This window comes from Carassius carassius, chromosome 49 (assembly GCF_963082965.1).
Source record: "Carassius carassius chromosome 49, fCarCar2.1, whole genome shotgun sequence".
NCBI classification, from domain to species: Eukaryota; Metazoa; Chordata; class Actinopteri; order Cypriniformes; family Cyprinidae; genus Carassius; species Carassius carassius.
In genome coordinates this window covers 18,059,921-18,066,609 of record NC_081803.1, presented here as the reverse complement: position 1 = coordinate 18,066,609, position 6,689 = coordinate 18,059,921, and positions in this window count along the sequence as shown.

The following is a 6,689-nucleotide window of genomic DNA, read 5'->3' as shown; positions in this document are numbered from 1 at the left end:
AGTTGCTTGCTGTGAGTAATCAACTCTTTTATAGGTCTGATACTTCTCTGTCATGTGATACTTTGCATGACAGCATGCACCTTTTACAAAGAAACATTACATGGATCGACCTGTCATAGTCAGAGTGCCTTTCATTTGACAAATTATTGACAAGTAGACATTCCTGAAAGTAGAATCCTACTGACAAGTGAGATACCACCTAAGATTTATAAGAAATAGTGTATCTATTCTTGTATTTTATGCTACAAGCAATGTCTGTATTTGGTATCTGAGAGATAACTGAGGGACCGACCCATGTCAGGATTAGGTTAGATTAGATTAGATTAGATTAGATTAGATTAGATTCAACTTTATTGTCATTATGCAGAGTTCAAGTACAGAGCTAATGATATGTAGTTAGCATCTAACCAGAAGTCCAAGAATATAGTTTTGTATATACATATAAGTGCAGAGTAAGTGAAGCTATGATTTACAGAATGTACAGTGGAGTTGCTATATACAGTATTAAGCAGAGTATGTACAGAATATACATGGGAATGCAATGTAGGATTATATATACATTATGAACAGCATCAACGTAAGACAGTGGTAATAAATACAGTTGGTTGAGTGTACAATAGTATTGTTAAACAATGTATTCTATGCAAAATAACAGTAGTGCAATTATATTTTTATAGAAATAGTCCTGGCCTGGAGACTCCGCAGTCTCCTCCCTGATGGCAGCAGACTGAAGAAGCTGTGTGATGGGTGTGTGGGATAACCTGCAGAGGGCTTTGCTGGTGAGAAGGGTTCCATAAATGTCCTGGAGGGAGGGGAGAGAGACACCAATGATCTTCTCAGCTGCTCTCACTATGAGTGGCAGATTCTTCCAGCACAGTGATGCAGCTTGTTAGATTTTTTTCGATGGTGCCTTTGTAGAAAGTGCACATGATGGGGGGCGGGGGTCTGGCTCTTCTCAGTTTGCGGAGGAAGTAAAGATGCTTCTGTGATTTCTTGGCCAGTACTGCGGTGTTGTCAGTCCAGGAGAGGTCCTCTGTGATGTGCATACCCAGGAACTTGGTGCTGCTCACTCTCTCCACAGTTGCACAGTTGATGATCAGAGGAGCATGCTGAGTGTGTGCTTTCCTGAAGTCAACAACCATCTCCTTCATCTTCTCCACATTCAGAGAGAGATTGTTGTCACTGGACCACCCGGCCAGCGGCTCCCCTCGCTCCTGAAGTTGGTCTCATCTTTGTTGCTAATAAGACCCACCACAGTCTTGTCATCCGCAAACTTAATGAAGAGGTTGGAGTTGTGTGACGGTGTGCAGTTGTGGGTCTGCAGAGTGAAGAGAAGGGGGCTCAGCACACATCCTTGGGGGGCCCTAGTGTTCAGTGTGATGGTGCTGGATGTGTTGCTGCTGACCTGTACTGCCTGAGGTCTTCCAGTCAGAAAGTCCAACAACCAGTGGTACAGCTAAGTGTTGAGTCCCAGCTAGACCAGTTTGTAAATGAGCTGTTGAGGTATGATTGTGTCAATATGTGTGATATTTGCATGCATTGATCCTGCTGAAGGATCTCCTCATGCTGTCTGGGGTCAGCATCATCGCCTGGTCACCGGGAGTAGGTGGAGTCTTCTGTGTAGTGGTGTTGTTTTGTTTCTCAAAGCGAGCGAAAAAGGTGTTCAGCTCGTTCAGCAGAGAGATGTTGCTGTCACAAGTCTGTGGTGGGGGCTTGTAGTCCGTAATGGTCTGTATCCCCTGCCACAGGCTCTGAGTTTCTCTGGTGTCGCTAATTTGATGGGCTATCTGCCTGGAGTGCTGTCTCTTAGCCTCTCTGATGCCGCGGGACAGGTTGTTCTCAGGCCCACCTCATCTCCAGCTCTGAAGGCAGCATTCCGTATCTTCAGGAGTCTATAGACCTCCCCTGTCATTCATGGCTTCTGGTTGGCCTGGACAGTGATGGTCTTTGTGACTGTTACATCATCAATACAATTGTTGATGTAGGCAATGACAGTCTCGGAGTACTCTGTGGTGTTATTGTATGTGACAGCCTGCTTGAACATATTCCAGTCACTTGTGTCAAAGCAGTCTATAAGAGCCTCTGACGACCCTTCCTGCCACACTTGTATCTGTTTTCAAACTGGTTTGGTGACTTTAAAGAGTGGTCTGTATGCAGGCATTAGCATGACAGTGATGTGGTCTGAGGCTCCTAGGTAAGAAAGGGGCAGGGTTTTGTAGGCTCCTCTCTGTGTGGTGTAAAAAAAAGTCTAAAATGTTATTACCTAAAGTCAATGTGTTGGTGTATTTTTTATACACACTCTTTAGGTCTGCATGGTTGAAATCCCCAGCTATGATGAGAAAAGCATCAGGGTGGGCTGTCTGCTGTTCACTGATGTGCTGGTACAGTTCATTTAGTGCATCATTCCTATTGCTGTTGATGTTGTTTGGAGTATATTGGAGTATATTCCCTCAACAGATAGAATGGCCGGCACTTAATAAATGTAAACTCCACCAGGGGTGAGCAGTGTTTGCAGACCACAACAGCATCGCAGCACCACACATCATTGATGTAAACACAAAGCCCGCTGCCACAGGTTTTTCCTTGAGAGCTCTTGTCTGCTTGATATCATGTCAGCTGATCGAACTGAATAGCACTGTCTGGAACGCTGTTGCTAAGCCATGTTTCTGTAAACACAAAAACACAACAGTCTCTTACAGTCCTCTGAGTTGAACGTAGTAGTCGGATGTAGTCCAGTTTATTGTCCAAACAGCATACGTTAGCCAGTACGATGGTGGGGATAGATGACTTGTGTGGGTTAGCCATTAGCCTAGCACGGATACCTCCGCACTTACCCCTCTTCTGCTTCCTCTCACGCCGATTGTGGCGCCTCCACTGTGGGCGAGATGCAGTAGAGTATGTCGGTGATGGTGTAGGCCTGCATGCAGTTTAACTCTAAAAATGCGGTTCTGCTGACATCCAGCAGAAACTCACGACTCTATGCGCACTTAAAGACAGGTAGAGGCGATGAAGACGTACTAAACACTGCGACTCACAAGACAAAAAACACAGATGTTCTCAAGAGGGATCATCAGAGCTCATCAGGGAGGGAGGCAGAACTTGAGGGGGGCACAGTGTTAGGTGGTTTGTAGTCTGTGATAGTTTGTATGTCTTGCCACATACACCCTGGGGTCTGAAGAATTTAAGTGTTCTTCAGTCTTCTTTTTGTGTGTGTGAGTCTGGCCTGGCAGATACCCTTCCTCAAGTTGGATCTGGCTGAGCTGTAAGCCTCCCAGTCTTCAGACCTGAAGGCTGCATCTCTTGCTTTGACGAGAAGGCGAACTGTTCATCCAGGGCTTCTGACTGGGGAAAAAAAATAAAAATTGTGTGGTCACTCTGTCCACACATTTGTTAATGTGTTCCAAGACAGAGTTGGCGTACGTGTCAATGTTGATCTGAGAGTTTGTGGTGGCCTGGGCAGAAAACTAACTTGAAGTGTGGAGTCAGCACCTTCCAGACAGATTTTAACAGTTCTTATTGATTTTTGTTTATTTCACACATTTGATAATCAGGGTATACTTGGGGAGCAGGAACAAAGAGAGGTGGTCAGACTGACCCAGGTGGGTGAGGGATGTGACTTTGTAGGCATCAGTCACATTAGTATATATGTGGTCCCATGTTTTATGTCCCCTTGTAGAGCAGGATACATTTTGGGGAAATTGAGGATGAACAGATCTTAAAGTGCAGTGATTAAAGTCCCCAGCAACAATAAATTCTCCATGTGGTTGCAAGGTTTGTACTTTGCTAATAGCAGCCCACAATTCTTTCATAGCCACATTAGCATTAGCATCCGGCGGTACATAAACTGCAGCAGCAACAATGCCAGTAAACTCATGTGGTAGATAGAATGGTTTGATAATCACTTGATAATCAGGAATTTCTGATCAGCAGAGCAGTAGGTATCAACAATGACAAAGTCTGTACTCCATGATTTATTTACATAAATGTATACTCCACCACCCTTTTTTATTTACCAGAAGTTGCTGCTACTCTGTCAACACTGAAGAAAGAGCATCCATCCATATGCACCACGCTGCTTGGGACATCATTACAGAGCCATGTTTCAGTGAAGACATTAAGAAGACATATAACATTGCAGTCCATAAGTCATTTCTGTGTAAGGGTCCAGACCTTTAGTTCGTCCATCTTGTTCATCAGAGACTGTACATTGCCAAGGAAGATGCTAGGCAGAGCTGGTCGATATGGGTTTAGCCTTAGCTTAGCACGCAGCCCTCCACGCTTTCTGCATCTTTGTTTGCGATCTAGATGCTGACGCTGACGCCGAACACTTCCGGTCGGTACAAGTGATCCACTTGTCCGCTGTGATCTCTGTAGCTCCGGCGGGAGTTCGCTGAAGTCAAAAGGATGATCTAAAACTATGTTGGAACACCATTTGTTGATGTCCAAAATTGACTGTTTACTATAGCTGTAGTTTGCATTACTGAATCGAGCACAAAGGGAATAACCAGGTAAATTAACACTATTTTCCGAAATCTGGTAAGACGCTGAGCCTCGCTATGTGTTCGCATTGCCATCTTGCCGCTGTCAGGAATGCAGTTTATTCAACTTCCAGAGAATAAATATGTATTTGTTTTTTAATGTTTAAATATATGAATATATTTCATAGAAAAAGTACCATCATTAACAATTCAACTGTAACTTATTTTATTCTGTGCTTCTCATTATAGCTGTATAAGACATCGTTTGTGCCTATAGGGCAAAGAAGGTCACTAAAGCACCGCATGTATCAACTTACTCTCATGAATGCTAAATACATTTATGATTGATTTTAAGGTTTATAGCAACATTAGTTGCTATAAACTATCAGTGAATCATGTGTAGAAGTTTGTATCAGTGCAGTGTGAGTGTATTTTTCTGTTCCGGTGATGTGCTGCTGCTCAAACTTGAAGGGGAAAAAATTATAATTTTGACCCAAAGACCCAACTGGCTGAGGTGCCAAAGCAGGTCCCTGTGCTCGCACAAGTGATCTTGTGACTTTGCTTGCAAAAGCCAATCGTTGAGATAGTTAAGGATGCAAAAACCCTGCTCTCTGAGGGGAACAAGAGCCCGGTGATTTTCAGGAAGACTGGTATGCAAGTCATTCTAACACAAATCACAAAAATAGTCTGTGGTGCAGAGGGATCAACAAATGAAAGTATGCATCATTCAGGTTGATAGCTGCAAACTAATTTTGGGGATGGATGCACCCGAAGACGCGTTTCTGTTTCAACATCTTGAACGGTAACTGGTGAAGGGCCTGGTTGAAGACACAGGTCCAAGATTGGTTGTAACCAACAGCCTTGGCGTGTTCCAGTCTTAAAACCTAATGCACAGATCTAATGTATAACATATAGTTTTTTGTGTTGTGTATACACTCAGTGCAGCCATGTTATAGTTCTGCTAATCTGCTGTGATCCTGCTATTGTCTAGAAATGTGTTAATTAATATAGAACAATGCCATATGTGGAATGCCATATATTCTGGGCCGTTTTTCTATGGTGCATCCCTACTCTTTAGAATCACTGACATCACTGTTGATGAGCCCCAATTGTTTGCTGTGAGTATTCAACTCTTTTAAAGGTCTGATACTTCTCTGTCATGTGATTCTTTGCATGACAGCATGCATCTTTTAAAAAGAAACATGACATGGGTTGACTTGTCATATAGACAGTTCCTTTCATTTGATAAATTAATTTAATAATATCAGACAGAACCAAATCATCTAAAGAAATCCACTTGTGTGGCTTTTTGATATTTCAGAATAATCGTGGTTTACACGATACAGAAAATCCACATATATGTATATAGCATTTAATATATATACTAGTTCATTTAAAAAAATCATTTATTTCAGTAATTCAACTCAAATTGTGAAACTCATGTATTAACTTTTTTCAGTGGTTTGAATATTCTAGCAGAGTGTTTTTTTAAACCTTCCCCCTTGCTGTTCCCATAGCGACACATCGGGCTTTATTCGCTTTTATTTAATTTTTCATTTTTTATTTAAAATATTCAAATTTGCATACCAGGTCATGAACAATCTGATATTCCGACTCACAAATATGTGTAAATGAGTGTGTTGGGTTGTTTAATCTTTTGATCGTGATCTGTAATGTGAGATGGGCGCCGCCATGTTTGTTCACGCTGCAGTTCAGTGAGTCCTGTCAGTCGGATTTACAGAATGTGAAATCATCAATTTCTCCCAAAATACAAGTAGTAACTGGCCGGTGAACTGGGTGAAGAATAGAGTGAACTTTATAGTTACTTACACCGTGTGTATCTGATATATACTGTGGCCGAGAGAGCTCAACGCGCTTCAACTGCAGAAAACACATGCAAATTGAAAAAACACTGTATGACAAATGGATTGCTTTTATTTAAAATATTCACAAATTTGCATACCAGGACATGACCAATCTGATATTCCGATTTATAAATATGTGTAAATGAGTGTGATTTGTTGTTTAAAACCCTTTCTAAATGATCTTGATCATGATCTGTAAGTCTTGTAGGCAGGGGCGTAGCACCAAATTTTGGGCCCTGGGTACAAACCATCTTGCTGGGCCCCCAATACCATAGTGATACCAATGGGTAAGGTATTGCATTTTTATCATAAAAACACTTAAAATGTAAACAAAATAGGCCACACT